Source organism: Lolium rigidum, chromosome 4, assembly GCF_022539505.1.
Source record: "Lolium rigidum isolate FL_2022 chromosome 4, APGP_CSIRO_Lrig_0.1, whole genome shotgun sequence".
NCBI classification, from domain to species: Eukaryota; Viridiplantae; Streptophyta; class Magnoliopsida; order Poales; family Poaceae; genus Lolium; species Lolium rigidum.
In genome coordinates, this window is record NC_061511.1 from 179,740,966 (window position 1) to 179,755,536 (window position 14,571).

Genomic DNA, 14,571 nt, shown 5'->3' on the forward strand with positions numbered 1-14,571 from the left:
TGGAGTTTGCTTGGATCGGTGGTATTCGGTCGTGCGCACCCATGCTTTTATTCCGACCGTTTGGTCTCGGAGGGAGCGGCGCGAAGCTCTTTTTCTGTGTTGACATCAAGTGACTATGGATCCATGATGAAAGTCGGAAGAAGAGAAGTACATGAAGGCCGGATGGGAGGACTAGCTAAGGGAGGTTCAAGTCTTCGCGCTGTTGAGGGACTTGCTTGGTGTTCCGGGCCTCACAACAGCGGTATGATAGTGGGGGCGACAACATATGTGAAGTTCGTAGTCCTACCTTTCGAGGTGAAATCCCAAGGTCCGGCCTTAATCGGTTGTGCCTCGGCAATGACCTTGTTGGAGGCATTGTTTTGAGAGTGGGGACTATCTTCGGGGTGAAAACCTAAGATCGTTGATCGGGCGACGACGGTGTTAGAGCACCTGTTCCCTTCTTGGAGGCGTCGTTTTTGGAGAGTCTGTACTTCAGGTGTTGTCTTGGCGGTGGATGTATTGTTGTTGTTAGGCCCGAGATACTGTAGCGGGACTTTTATTTCTTAGTTTTCTTTTCCTTTTTTCTGGCTGTGTGCATTTGCAGAGGCTGGGTGTAATTGATATCTTTTTGGTATTAATATATTCCCTTTATCGAAAAAAAAACGTGCACGGGACGGCGCTGGCGGCCCGTGGAGCATGGTGTCGAGCGACGGCAGGCGGAATCGAGCGGCGGCAGCGCGTGGACCTGACAGCGCCCGCGGCCCGTGGAGCATGGCGTCGAGCGACGGCGCGGCCTAGGCAACTCGAGCGGGATTGGATCGATGTGAAAACCTAGGGGTTCAACTGAATCGTATTTCTGGAATGGGCAGTGAGCCGGCCGGTTCACTGATAGCCGTCCGCTTCGCCAATCCGGTTTTGTCCGGTTCGGTGGCTGAGTCAGTCCACATCACATAACAGACCGCCAAGGTCACTGGTTTCATTTTTTTCCGGTTCAACCAGCGGCCCGTTTTTTAATTTTAAACTATATGACATGATACATATGGGCAAGCGTTAGGCTACAGCCGATTGTAAAAACATCAATCATCATCCACATCTTGAACCATCAGATCAACTTAAATGAGCAAATTCCACGCGCTCGAAGCAGGAATTTTTTTTATTTAGTCAGGAAATAATGGTATAGTTTTTTAACAATAGCATAAAAAATTAAATGTAACATTTTTCTCCACGTACGTACTATCATTTTCAGAAAATGCGACATTATTTTGCTACATTTCTTTGCAATACATCCAATAATTTAAGGCTAACTTATCAAACATTAGGCGACCACCTACGTACCATTGCTGCAATTTTTTTGTAGCATCCGTGGCAAAGTCGTTGTAGCACTTTAACCATGCACTAGTTGAATGTCCGTGCGATGTCACGGGATATCAAATTTCATTTCGTACCGCACATGTAAACATGGTGCATGTAAAAAGTAAAAAAAATTAAGAAGGAAAGAACATACAATTTGGTTTACTCAAACTCGATCTTTCCATCCCTTCTCCTTTCCGACCATGGCGCATGGCGCCCCTCTGTGCGTGTTATCCGAACCTAGCCCGTGCCTGGTGTCGCAGTTGAGGCAATAGTACGACGTCAGATCGGATGATGCAGAATCGTCAGATCCAACGGACATAGATGACGTGGAACGGCGTGGTGATGTCGATGACGAAGATGTTGTAGTCGATGCTGACAACGTAGCCGATAGATCGACTGTGATTAGAGATGAAGCGGTTGATGCAGCAGTTGATGAAACCACGGTTCTTGACGTGCTAGGGAGGGGAGAACGGTTCAGGAAGCTGAAGGATGCCCTCAGCGTCGACACAGTAGTGAACGCTCTCGAACTTCATATCTAACTCACCGTGTATGCTTGAGAAAGCCGAACGCGACGAGTCGGTGTGAGGGGTGAACTTGAAGGAACAGAAACGAATTGAGCTCCCCAAGCTTGGCGATGAAGGAGCCAACGATGGTGTCGGCGATGCTGGTGAAGTCGTGGTTGATATGATCGGAACATCCGATGAAGTGCCTTGTACCAACAGGTTTCCCACAGACGACGCGAATTGACGAGGGTGCTCTCCGGCAATGCCCACCATGAGGGGCTTAGTGTTGACGGAATCCTGCAGGCTAGCACGAGACATCGGATACCAAACAAACGGAGAGAAAGAGATTTACCCAGGTTCGGTGCCCTCGATGAGGTAAAACCCTTACTTCCTGCTTGTCTGATCTTAATTATCGAATATATCGGGTTACAATAGGGTAGCCGATAGGTTGTGGTGGTTGTCTCGCCGGAAAGCAAGGTTTCTGGTTTTCTAGCTCTAACTTGTAGTGGATCTACGTATTGAAGTTGTCCTTCGACAGGCTCTCTCCTGGCCATTATATAGCTGGCCAGGTCCCGAGAGTTCTTGTCCAGACTCGAATAGGTTACAAAAAGATATATTCTAGTCTTTCCTTGTTCTGTGTCTTCTTGCCTTGTTCATCAAGAATCCCTCTTCGAGTAGGTCTCTTTTGCTGGAACCGACGTATAGGCCCACCTTGGCTATTGGGCAATCTTCATGGGCCCCTAGTTGGGCCGGAGGAGGTAGACTAATGTCGGGTACCCGAAGGGTAATGCCCACATCAATGCACAACCAAAAACACAAAGGGATGAATAATTTGGTGGTGTACCAAGAAGACGATGAACTGGAGTATCATTATTTATGACTCTGATGAGGAGCATATTAATGAGATAGGTGGCTATAAGAAAAGCTTCACCCTAGAATTTTAAGGGCATACCAACATGTGCAAGAAGAGGAAGGCCAACCTCGACAATGTGGTGATGTTTGCGTTCAGCAGATCCGTTCTATTGGTGAGCATGTGGACAAGAAACATGATGAAATAAAGAGTTTAATTTGACATATTCACCTCCCGGTCAGATTGGACAGCAAGGATCGTTCGGCCGAACTTACGCTCAACAAGTTTTTGAAAGTTGACAAAGACTTCAAAGGCATCAGACTTCTTTTAAGCAAGTAAATCCAAGTAAATTTATTATAATCATCAATAAAGCTAACATAATAGTCATGATGACAAACAAAAATAGGTGCAGGGCCTCATACATCAGAAAAGACTCACTACAAGGACTGATGGATATAGGATAGAGAAGCTGATGACTCTTAGAATGTTGACAAGGATCATAAACTGAAGTACTACTAGTATCTCTAACACAAGGGAGTTTATTTTTGCTTATAATTTGCCTAACAGTAATTAGAGAAGGACGACCTAGACGACTATGTCATCGAGACTAATGGCTTGGCGTCGAAAAAGGCATGCTTTGGTGATCTTGAGGATGATAGGGACGAAATTAAGGGATAGAGGACGCCAACACACCTCCCTCTATGAATGATTCTCCGAGTCACCGGGTGACCTAGTCCTTAATCAAAAAGAAGAAGGGGCGAAACTGTATGAAAACATGATTATCATATGTGAAGCGGTGAATGGAGAGCAAATTTTTGGACGCATTAGGAACATGTAGGACATTATGAATCTAAATTGTTTGGAAGGGTTACGAATTACAAAGTGGCCAATATGTGAAATACTCATACCTTGTCCATTGGCGGTGTTGACCTTTTCATAACCCTTGTAGGCGTCCCGGGGCGTCAGATTTTTGAGCTCACCGGTGATCTACCCCATAAGCGGCATGTACTTCCTTGTCGTCGTAGTCATCATCATTGGAGCATCAGGACCATCAATCTTTGGCATAGTGTCCCTCTTTGTTGCAGATTTGACATGTGATGTCAACCCAAGGGGTGGTGCGACGACGTCCGCGACCACGACCACCTCAAGGGTTTCCACGGTCGTTGAATCGTCCTTGATAGAACGGGCGATCATCTTGTCGACCATCATGACGATCATCTCTGCGATCTTCACGGCGATCACCACGGTCATCGCGAGGACTGCCGGTGGTGTTGTAGTTGCCAGCGTGTCCATCGTTGGTGGAGTGAGGGCGCCATTGTCGGGATGCGGAGTTGGCGTAGGACTAAAACTCCGGTGCAGCAGGCCCCATTAGGAGAAGTTGACGCTGATCATATGCATAGATGTGAGAGTAGAGCTGGCTGAGGAAGATGGGCGTAGTGAGCACGACAAGGGCTGCATCCAGCGCATTGTAGTCGGCGCCGAGGCCGGCAAGGATATAGGACACCAATTGCATGTATTGCAGGGGTGTCCGGCAGCAACAAGTTCGTCAACGAACCCTTGTATCTTGGAGAGAAATTCTGAGGTCGTCATCTGCAGTTTCTTGGTGTTGGTGAGGGCAACCAGCAGATTGGTCACTTTGGCTTCACTTTGAGCCGCAAACATCTCTTCGATGGCGCGCCATACGTCGGCGGTGGACTCGATCCGATGAACATGCGGAAGAACTTCCTCGTACATCGATTGAAGAAGGTAGGAGAGAACAGTGGGCGTCCGGCAGTGGGAAGGCAACGAATTAAACTACTGCAGTTGGAGCATCGACTCACCATGCCGGGTAGCAGCTGTTCCGGTTGCATGGCTGGAGCAACAATCGCGTCGGCACCAAGTTTACCGATGGGCGTCTGGCGTACGGTGACGGAGCATGGACCGTGGGTGCCGGCGCACGCGGGCAGCCAATCTCTGGCGGCACATGACGGTGCCTTCGGCGTTGAGACTGCATGCATGCTCACCGGCCGTGGTGCCCACTATGTGCGTTCCCTACAATGGGGGGATCTGGCCTGCACGCCTAGATCTCTAGAGGCCATAGGCCACGCCTGTGATTGCGCCCTCGGCTGGCCTCCTGATCGGGGTGGTTCAAGGGAGTCCCGCTGTGTCGACAGGAGGGTTGACGACATGGTTGCGCAGGTGGAGACCAGGGCGTGTGGTGGTAGCGCCGTCGAGTGTGGCGCCGGCGACGCACGGCAGCGAGACAGTGCGGAGGCAGAGGCGGCGTGCGGTCCTGTGGTGGCTCGATTTCCCATCCTGGTTTCGATCCCGTTCATCGCTGCGTGTGTCATTCGGACTAATCTCTGGGCTCCCTGCGCTTGGAGGTCGGCCTTCTCCTTCTGCTCACCGGTAACTTGCCGGTGGTGAGGGGACTGCTTGTTCAGATGAATAAAGGTTGTGGTCCTAGGATCCCTCTTGTGCGAAGACAAAGATCTTCCTGATGTCAGCACTTCTTGATCTGACCGGAGCGGGGGGTTCCGGAAGGCTCCGCCGGCGAATGTAACAGCGCATATTCTGCTTAGAGTTTGCTAGGTCAGGAGGTATTCGGTCGTGCGCACCCATGCTTTTATTCCGGCAGTTTGGTTCTGGAGGGAGTGGCGCGAAGCTCTGTTCTGTCTTGCTATATGGAGACATTCTGTTCCATGGCGAAGTTAGAAGCGGGGAATACCATGATGGCAGGATGGAAGTGCTAGCAATGGAGGTTCAAGCCTTTATGCTATTGAGGGATTTGCTTGGTGCTCTGTGTTTCGCAGCAACGATATGCAAGTGGAGGCGACAACACAGGTGAATTTCAGAGTCCTACCTCTCAGGGTGAAAATCCAAGGTCTGGCCTTAATTGGTTGTGCCTTGCAATGACCTTGTTGGAGGCATTGTTTTGAGAGTGAGGACTATCTTCAGGGTAAAAGCCTAAGATCTTTGATCGGATGACGAAGGCGCTTGTGCATTGTTACCTTGTTCGAGGCGTCGCTTATGGAGAGCCTAGAGTTCAAGTGTTGTCTTGGTGGTGGATGTATTATTGCTGCTAGGATATCATAGCGGGACTTTTCTTTTCTTAGTTTTCTTTTTCATTTTTGGTTGTGTGCATCCATACTGCCATTAGGGTATTGCGTAGTTGCAGAGGTTGGGTGTAATTGATATCTTTTGATATGAGTATATTCCCTTTATCAAAAACGGAGAGAACAATCTGGTCCCTCGAGGGCCATGCTGCATAGTCCAGGTTGGTCTTCATCTTTGCCAGAGTGCCAGTGGACTTATCTGCCGGGACATCGACCACTTTCGGTGGCGGCGCTTGATCCGATCCGTTGAGCAGGCTGACCAGTTGGGCGTCACGGATCGCAGGAAGAACCTGAGAATGCCATAGGGGGTAATTTTTGCGAGTGAGCATCTCACGCGGTGGAAGGCCGAGATTGATCGGTGGGTTGGAGGATGTGGATGCCATGGCCAGCAATCAGAAGTCAATGGCGGCGTGGAGCGATGTTTACTCGGATAAGAGCATCTCTAGCCGTCTCCCCGACGAGGCCCCTAGGACGCCTTTTTGTCATCCGGATGGACGAAAACAGCCCAGTCGCGCCCCCGGCTCCTCATTTTCGTCCAGATTAGGCCTTTCATCCGTCCGGAGAGCCCAGGCCATCCCCGGCCCCCAGGGTGCGCTCTGGGACTCCGAACGAGAGAAAAGCAGGGACGGGCCCGCTCTGTCGGCGAGAGAACAGACGAACCCCGCCACTTTGTCGACGCAAATCCCTCCACCCCTCCCGTTGCTCTGTCATCGCCGGCACCACCCCTCGCCAATCCGCCGGCCGGTTGCCTCAACTTCGTCGTTCCTCCACCAAGCAGCCTATATTCCACCGCCCATCGTGCCCACTGCTTATTTTCCTCTGCCGGGCCAGCTCTCTCGCGTCGCTCCTCGTCGACACACTCGGCAGGTGTTCGTCCAATTGCCTGTTTCAGATGCAAGTTGGATTGCACCTGCATGGAAGGGTTTTCCGCCCTCCAAAAGTGCACGGTGGCTATGCGGATGCTGGCATATGGAGCTCCTGGTGATTCTACCGATGACTATCTTTGGATGGCGGAGTCCACCGCCCTGGATTGTTTCTACCGGTTTTGCAGGGCGATGATAGCAGTGTTCGGGGACCTCTACTTGAGATCACCGACTGTCGAAGACACTGCTAAGATCCTTGCTGTCAATGAAGCTCAAGGATTTCCAGGGATGCTTGGAACATTGACTGCATGCATTGGAAATGGAAGAACTGTCTGTTTTCCTGGCAGAGAATGTACAAGGGTTACAAAAAAGGCTGCAATGTGATCCTTGAGGCAGTGGCTACCCATGATCTCTGGATTTGGCACTCCTTCTTTGGTATACCGGGATCCAACAACGACATCAACGTCTTGCAGTGCTCGCCGGTCTTCTCCAAGCTTGTTGAGGGTCATGCTCCCCCGGTTAACTTTGTGATCAATGGCAGGTAGTACAACAAGGGATACTATCTTGCAAACGGTATCTATCCAAAGTGGGCAACATTTTATCTCAGTCCTCGCCCTCCCGAAGGAGCAGCAGTTTGCCAAGGAACAAGAAGCTTGCCAAAAGGACGCCGAGCGTGCATTTGGTATCCTCCAGCTGAGATTTGCTGTAGTCCGGTTCCCCGCTTTGACTTGGTCCAAAGATCAGATGTGGGAGGTGATGAACTATTGTGTGTGCTTACGCAACATGATTATCGAGGATGAGCGGAAGCATCCGGTCCCTCCGAGTGAACAAGCTGCACCATATGACAGAGAGGGTCCTCTTGCACAGCCTAACCACCAGGTGTTGGCATCGTGGGCTGCGTTCATCGCTATGCGTCAGGAGATTCGAGACTCCACAATGCATCAACAGCTGCAGGATGATCTGGTGGAGCACATATGGACGCTTCGAGGCAACACCAACTAGTTTTACTATTTGAATTGTTTGAAAACTTGTCTTGTTTTGTTGAACTGTAACGTTTATTTATAAAAATAAGACAAATGTTGGCAAAACTGGTCAAACTCGCCGAATTATGCATGAAATTTGCCATCCTGGGACGTTTTTCTCTAAAAAAACGCTGAACCCCGGATGTCTACCGAGAAGACGGCTGGAACTTCGGCGCTCCCCGGGCCAAACTTTCTTCCAATCCAGCGCTAAATAGCGCCGGATTTTGGCCCGGGAGCCCCAAAGGCTGGAGATGCTCTAACTTCCAAGGCCTGGTTCTCATGTATATATATGAGCACATTGCGGTGCAAGCAATACAATGTATATGACTAGGATTTGTATCTATACCTAGCTATTTGGTTGTAACACAACCAATCACAACCCGATTTATATCCAATTGAGCCAGGACGTGTAAAACTAAATTCATAAGGGCTACAACACCGGCAACTTACTACTGCGTGTATGCGTCACAGCAAAAGTGGCAATTCTCTTCACCGTGAAGAAATAGCAACATCAATGTAGGGCGTGTTTGGTTGCCTGGACCGATTTGCTGCATGACTGCGCCAGCGAGATGGGAGGTATTGCGCGTTGCGAACCATGGGCCACTTTTGGCGGGTCATTTGGTAGCCTGTGCGGCCTTTTGCGCGCCGGAGAAGGAACCCAATCCCCATCGTTTGGTTGCCCGTTTCTAGCCCATTCTTCCCAGATCATGCAGCCCACAGCCTGTTTGGTTGCACATAGCTCAGTGTTGTGGTAACCCCTTCACTTTGAGTGGTGAGGTTACGTAGTACTGAATAACAGCACACATCAGATTCAATTCATCAGAAAAGATGTTGATACTACACAGCAACTAGTACTTAGTGCGCGATGCATCACGAACGAACCAACTACTTCGTGATGCATCACAGGTTCATCACGAGGGATTAGTATATACCACCTCGAACAAGTTCATCGTTACAAACCGGGGATCAGGTTGTAGCAAGTCCTAACTAATGGAGGGATACAAGATCACCTTCCAAAATCAGTGGATCATGAGAAGGAAGCAGACGCACTAAGCAGGAAACTGGTTGCGGAGCCAGGTCCTAAGCCAGCTCCTCCTCTCCGGTGGCTGCAGCTTACGGTAGGCGGCATACTCGGCTTCATTGTCTGCAATGTGCTATGTGCTACCGGCGCACCCATGCCCTGGTGCGCCGGCAGTAACCTGGGCAGTTATTTCTGCTCAACAACCACTCCCCCCACTACTACCACTCCACTCCTCCACACAAACCCGAGCCTTCTCCCAACCCAGCTCATTTTTGCCCATTTCTATCCCCAATTTCACCAATTTGACCAAACAAAATCATATTTTTTGAGCAAATCTTCCCTTCCTACATGCATCTCCCACATCCCCCTATGTAGATCTAGATCTACTATCCCGCATTGACCGCTCAATCTAGATCTAGATCTAGAAAGTCGGCTTCCATACGCCGTGGTAGCGGCGCGACGTCTCGATCTCATTGACGAATATATCAAACAAATAGGTGATTAATGAACAAATTGAGGAATGAAATCGACGTATGTTGGACATTTGAAGCAAAGCTCTCGTGTGTGGCATATATATATATGTTGTGCTTGTGCTTGTGTGTGTTGGCGTTGAAAATGAGTTGCCAACGTTTAGCCGAAATGTTGATTCTTTAAGTTTCCGTTTCGGCACATTTCTGGCGCTCCTATGTCCTACCGTGTAGGAAGGTCATGCCGAAATTTTCCGTGAAAACTACCGATGGATGCATGGTTCTAAACAATTATGTAATCTTACCATGCAGGCGATAATGGTTATCGAGATGAGTGAAAGCATCGTGATGAGATATCTGAAACACGCGATCATTGACATGTATGAAAATAACCGCACGAGGTATTGTGTCCGTGCCGGAGATGCAAACGAGGGAAATGGTTTGACCCGTATTCAAGCAAATTGCAGGGGCACCTGCTCACTAATGGTTTCATGCATGGACACACTCAATGGATGAGTGATGATGGCGCGGAGGTCAACGGGGCGACGGCGGCAGGTGGTAAAAATGGCCAGCAAGAAGGAGGGCATCGTGATATTGATGACGATGAAGAGTTTGTCGCACAGGACGATAACCTTGACGGCGAAAATAACCTTGACGACGACAATAACCTTGACGACGACGGCTGGCCTCAAAATATGTGTGTCGGCCTCGAAATATGTGTGCTCCAAGAAGCTGTTCGATTCTCAAGAAACGGCTGAGGAGGAAAATCCTGAGGAGGTCGCCACCGCCGCCGTCAAAAATATGCTGAGCCCAAACACACTCCGTGCTACGGCCACTACGGCGATGGATGGTCCAGCACTACAACCCAAGAAGAGGAAGAGGGAAAATAAGAAGGACGCTGATGGCGTGTAACTCACACGTTCGTTGGGAACCCCAAGAGGATGGTATGATGCGCACAGCAGCAAGTTTTCCCTCAGAAAGAAACCAAGGTTTATCGAACCAGGAGGAGCCAAGAAGCACGTTGAAGGTTGATGGCGGCGGGATGTAGTGCGGCGCAACACCAGAGATTCCGGCGCCAACGTGGAACCTGCACAACACAACCAAAGTACTTTGCGCAACGAAACAGTGAGGTTGTCAATCTCACCGGCTTGCTGTAACAAAGGATTAGACGTATAGTGTGGATGATGATTGTTTGCAAGAAAAGAGTAGAACAATAGCAGCAGATTGTATTTCAGTATAAAAGAATGGACCGGGGTCCACAGTTCACTAGAGGTGTCTCTCCCATAAGATAGCATGTTGGGTGAACAAATTACAGTCGGGCAATTGACAAATAGAGAGGGCATAACAATGCACATACATGACATGATGAATATTGTGAGATTTAATTGGGCATTACGACAAAGTACATAGACCGCTATCCGAGCATGCATCTATGCCTAAAAAGTCCACCTTCGGGTTATCATCCGAACCCCTTCCAGTATTAAGTTGCAAAACAACGGACAATTGCATTAAGTATGGTGCGTAATGTAATCAATAACTACATCCTCGGACATAGCATCAATGTTTTATCCCTAGTGGCAACATCACATCCACAACCTTAGAACTTTCCGTCACTCGTCCCGGATTTAATGGAGGCATGAACCCACTATCGAGCATAAATACTCCCTCTTGGAGTTAAGAGCAAAAACTTGGCCGAGCCTCTACTAATAACGGAGAGCATGCAAGATCATAAACAACACATAGGTAATAGATTGATAATCAACATAACATAGTATTCTCTATCCATCGGATCCCAACAAACACAACATATAGAATTACGGATAGATGATCTTGATCATGTTAGGCAGCTCACAAGATCCGACAATGAAGCACATGAGGAGAAGACAACCATCTAGCTACTGCTATGGACCCATAGTCCAGGGGTGAACTACTCACTCATCACTCCGGAGGCAACCATGGCGGTGAAGAGTCCTCCGGGAGATGAATCCCCTCTCCGGCAGGGTGCGGAGGTGATCTCCAGAATCCCCCGAGATGGGATTGGCGGCGGCGGCGTCTCTGGAAGGTTTTCCGTATCGTGGCTCTCGGTACTGGGGGTTTCGCGACGAAGGCTTTAAGTAGGCGGAAGGGCAACGCGGGGGGCCACACGAGGGCCCCACACGCCAGGGCCGCGCGGCCTAGGGCTGGGCCGCGCCGCCCTGCTGTGGCGGCGCCTCGTGGCCCCACTTCCTTTCCCCCTCGGTCTTCTGGAAGCTTCGTGCAAAAATAGGACCCTGGGCGTTGATTTCGTCCAATTCCGAGAATATTTCCTTACTAGGATTTCTGAAACCAAAAACAGCAGAAAACAGCAACTAGCTCTTCGTCATCTCGTTAATAGGTTAGTGCCGGAAAATGCATAAATACGACATATAATGTGTATAAAACATGTAGATATCATCAATAATATGGCATGGAACATAGGAAATTATCGATACGTCGGAGACGTATCAGCATCCCCAAGCTTAGTTCCTGCTCGTCCCGAGCAGGTAAACGATAACACAGATAATTTCTGGAGTGACATGCCATCATAACCTTGATCATACTATTGTAAACATATGTAATGAATGCAGCGATCAAAACAATGGTAATGACATGAGTAAACAAATGAATCATAAAGCAAAGACTTTTCATGAATAGTACTTAAAGACAAGCATCAATAAGTCTTGCATAAGAGTTAACTCATAAAGCAATAAATCAAAGTAAAGGTATTGAAGCAACACAAAGGAAGATTAAGTTTCAGCGGTTGCTTTCAACTTATAACATGTATATCTCATGGATAATTGTCAACATAGAGTAATATAACAAGTGCAATATGCAAGTATGTAGGAATCAATGCACAGTTCACACAAGTGTTTGCTTCTTGAGGTGGAGAGAAATAGGTGAAGCTGACTCAACATTAAAAGTAAAAGAATGGTCCTTCAAAGAGGAAAGCATCGATTGCTATATTTGTGCTAGAGCTTTTATTTTGAAAACATGAAACAATTTTGTCAACGGTAGTAATAAAGCATATGTATCATGTAAATTATATCTTACAAGTTGCAAGCCTCATGCATAGTATACTAATAGTGCCCGCACCTTGTCCTAATTAGCTTGGACTACCGGATCATCGCAATACACATGTTTTAACCAAGTGTCACAATGGGGTACCTCCATGCCGCCTGTACAAAGGTCTAAGGAGAAAGCTCGCATTTTGGATTTCTCGCTTTTGATTATTCTCAACTTAGACATCCATACCGGGACAACATGGACAACGAGATAATGGACTCCTCTTTAATGCATAAGCATGTGGCAACAGTTAATGTTCTCATATGAGATTGAGGATATATGTCCAAAAGCTGAAACTTACACCATGATTCATGGCTTTAGTTAGCGGCCCAATGTTCTTCTCTAACAATATGCATGCTCCAACCATTAAGGTGGTAGATCTCTCTTACTTCGAACAAGACGGACATGCATAGCAACTCACATGATATTCAACAAAGAGTAGTTGATGGCATCCCCAGAAACATGGTTATCGCACAACAAGCAACTTAATAAGAGATAAAGTGCATAAGTACATATTCAATACCACAATAGTTTTTAAGCTATTTGTCCCATGAGCTATATATTGCAAAGGCGAATGATGGAAATTTTAAAGGTAGCACTCAAGCAATTTACTTTGGAATGGCGGAGAAATACCATGTAGTAGGTAGGTATGGTGGACACAAATGGCATAGTGGTTGGCTCAAGGATTTTGGATGCATGAGAAGTATTCCCTCTCGATACAAGGTTTAGGCTAGCAATGTTATTTGAAACAAACACAAGGATGAACCGGTGCAGCAAAACTCACATAAAAGATATATTGTAAACATTATAAGACTCTACACCGTCTTCCTTGTTGTTCAAACTCAATACTAGAAATTATCTAGACTTTAGAGAGACCAATTATGCAAACCAAATTTTAGCAAGCTCTATGTATTTCTTCATTAATGGATGCAAAGTATATGATGCAAGAGCTTAAACATGAGCACAACAATTTCCAAGTATCAAATTATTCAAGACATTTTAGAATTACTACATGTAGCATTTCCCGATTCCAACCATATAACAATTTAACAAAGAAGATTCAACCTTCGCCATGAATACTATGAGTAAAGCCTAAGGACATATTTGTCCATATGCAACAGCGGAGCGTGTCTCTCTCCCATATAATGAATGCTAGGATCCATTTTATTCAAACAAAACAAAAACAAAAACAAACCGACGCTCCAAGCAAAGTACATAAGATGTGACGGAATAAAAATATAGTTTCAGGGGAGGAACCTGATAATGTTGTCGATGAAGAAGGGGATGCCTTGGGCATCCCCAAGCTTAGACGCTTGAGTCTTCTTAAAATACGCAGGGGTGAACCACCGGGGCATCCCAAGCTTAGAGCTTTCACTCTCCTTGATCATATTGCATCATTCTCCTCTCTTGATCCTTGAAAACTTCCTCCCACCAAACTCGAAACAACTCATTGGAGGGTTAGTGTACAATAAAAATTAACATGTTCAGAGGTGACACAATCATTCTTAACACTTCTGAACATTGCATAAAGCTAGTGGACATTAATGGATCAAATAAATTCATCGAACATAGCAAAAGAGGCAATGCGAAATAAAAGGCAGAATCTGTCAAAACAGAACAGTCCGTAAAGATGGATTTTATTGAGGCACCAGACTTGCTCAAATGAAAATTCCCAAATTGAATGAAAGTTGCGTACATATCTGAGGATCACGCACGTAAATTGGCATAATTTTCTGAGCTACCTACAGAGAGGCAGGTCGGAATTCGTGACAGCAAAGAAATCTGTAACTGCGCAGTAATCCAAATCTAGTATGAACCTTACTATCAAAGACTTTACTTGGCTCAACAAAGCACAAAACTAAGATAAGGAGAGGTTGCTACAGTAGTAAATAACTTCCAAGACTCAAATTCAAAACAAAAATACTGTAGTAAAAACATGGGTTGTCTCCCATAAGCGCTTTTCTTTAACACCTTTCAGCTAGGCGCAGAAAGTGTATATCAAGTGTTATCAAGAGATGGAGCATTGACATTACCTTGGGTGTTGGGAGTTTTCTCAACCATGCATAGTATGTTGGGTACATAAGTTTCAGTGGCTCCCTTTTCATTAGTCTTGGGCTTGCTGCTCTCATCAAACAAATTTTCAGGAACAAGCCAAGCATAGTTATTTTCTAGCGCTTCATTCATCGCTAGGAGCTTACATGGTATCGGTGCTTTGATCTCCCCACCATCATTAATATTATTAGTGTACCTTACTCTCTCCATGTCCATCTTTTTAAGGATACTAACAAAATTGGTATAAGAACCAAGCATCTTATATTTAATAAAGACCTTTCTAGC